Source organism: Chrysochloris asiatica, unplaced genomic scaffold, assembly GCF_000296735.1.
Source record: "Chrysochloris asiatica unplaced genomic scaffold, ChrAsi1.0 scaffold00069, whole genome shotgun sequence".
NCBI classification, from domain to species: Eukaryota; Metazoa; Chordata; class Mammalia; order Afrosoricida; family Chrysochloridae; genus Chrysochloris; species Chrysochloris asiatica.
The window spans coordinates 5,392,751-5,395,168 of record NW_006408587.1 but is presented as its reverse complement, the minus strand read 5'-3'; positions in this window follow the sequence as shown (position 1 = coordinate 5,395,168).

Genomic DNA, 2,418 nt, shown 5'->3' with positions numbered 1-2,418 from the left:
CCAAGAAGGCTTTCAGGATCATCACCACATTGCTACAACTTCCCCACCCCAAACACTAACTAACCCTTCTCCACATCTCTAGAGCAGGCAATGAGGAATAACAAAAAGAAATATGACCTTTACAATAAGAGAGAACTGACTCCACTTCTCAGCTTTGTGATCTTGGACAAGTAGGTTTTCAGTTCCCCATCATCAGAGGCCTGAGACCTGATGGCTTTTGGGACCATTCAAGGTTGCCATCAAAGTAGGATTGACTTCATCGATTACTCACTTATCACAGCAGCATCCTTGTTCTCTGCTGCACTGAGAGCAACTGGTACCCAGGCCAATAGCCTCACTCTGAACAGAATAAGAGGTTGAGCGTTTATCAATGAATTCCAAGCAGTGAGAGAAGCCAGAACAGATGGATAAGATTAAGCATCCAGCAAGGAATTAGCTGCTCCCTCAGAAGTCACACAACACTGGCTCTGTGTGTGCCTGGAAAGCATCTGTCTTTGAATGGGTTGTTGTGATCATCACAGTTAATATCTGACATCTGTACAGTGTTTTTACAATCTTAAAAGCACTTATAAAGTCATGATTTGCTCCATCAGCAATTCTGAGTAGTACAGCTTCTTATCCTCATTTTAAGCTGTTAATATTTGTATTTATTAATAATATATAATGATATTATTTACTACTGGGTTACTGTGTTCTAGGTCATGTCTATAGCTTAGCTTGCATGCTTTTAATGTTATGTGCCATTGAGTCATTTCTGACTCATAGTGACCATGTATAGGGTATCCAAGAGCCTTCTGGTGGATTTGAATTGCTTACCTTCCAGTGAGAATTCCAGTGCTTCTCCTACAGGATAATCTCATTTACTCATTACAGTTCTAAGTAGTAGGCAATGCACGGCACTAAGGAGTCATTTGCAAAGGTACCAGACATAGTGGCACAGGTGATGGTACAGGATTGAGACCAAACCAATTAGACACCACACATTACACTAAACCTCATGTTGTTCCTGTTATCCAATTATTGTCATATGCTTGCCGTTGTTGTTAAGTGCTGTCTAGTTGGTTCCCACTCATAAAGACCCTGTATAGGGATTCCAAGGAGCAGCTGGTAAGTTTGAATAGCCGACCTTGCTGCTCAAGCCAAACTTTTGGTCCGGTGCTTATCATATACTTAGAAGAACAAAATGACAAAGACCAAATCCCATCAATGATGCCACCCTTGAGTTAAAAGTATAATACATGACCATTAGGTACTGATGAAATCCTCATTAATCTCACAGTCTTAAACCATGTCTCTGCCATTACCCCCTCACTCATACTGCATCTGAGTACTGCTTGCTCAACACTCTAACCCACTATGCCATCAGTACTCCTTAAAGCAGGGAAAAAAAAACAAACAAACAAAACCACTGCCATCTAGCCAATTCCAACTTACAGTGACACTATTTAGGATTTTCTTCATTTTCCTTGGCTCCACCATCAACCTTCATGGAAGCAGCAGTCAAGAAATCAAAGGATGGATTGCATTAAGCAAATCACACAAGTCCACAGAAGAGATAGTTGAAGAACGTCTAGAAGAAAATTTCCAAAACATCCTGAAGAGCAAAAAGATAAGCATCCAAGAACCTCAATGAACCCCAGTAAGGATAGACCCTAAAAGAAAAACACCAAGACATATAATATTCTAGCTCTACAAAATCAAAGTACAGAATCCTGAAGGCAGATAGAAAAAAGAGAAGTGTAACATACAAAGAAAGGCAAGTAAATTAGATTAAGCTCGGTTTTCTCAACAGAAACCATGCAGGAAAGAAGGCAATGGGGAGGCATATATAAAACCCTGAAAGAAAAAATCTGCCAGCCAAGAATCCTATGCCCAGCAAAGCTGTCAATCAAATGTTGTTCTTAGGTGCCATGGAGTCTGTGCAGACTCATAATGACCTTATGCACAGCAGAATGAAACACTGCCCAATCCTGGGCCAACCTCACTATTGTTGCCAGGCTTGAGCCCACTGATGCTGTCACTTGGCCAATCCATCTTGCTGGGGATCTTCCTCTTTTCCTCTGATCCTCCACCTAACCAAACATGAGATCCTTCTCCAGTGACTCCTGACAATATGTTCGAAGTATGAGAGATGAAGTTTGGCCATCTTGGCCTCCAAGGAGCACTCTGGCTGCACTTCTTCCAACGCAGAGATCTATGGGCTGCTCATGGCACTTTCAATATTCTCCTCCAACATCATAATGCAAAACCTTCAATTCTTCTACAGTCTTCCTTATTTACTGCCCAACTTTCACATGCATATGAGGTTATTGAAAATACCATGGCTTGGGTCAGGTGCACCTTACTCCTCAAGCTGACATCTTTGCTCTTCATCACTTGAAAAAGATCTTGTGCAGCAGATTTGCCTAATGCAATACG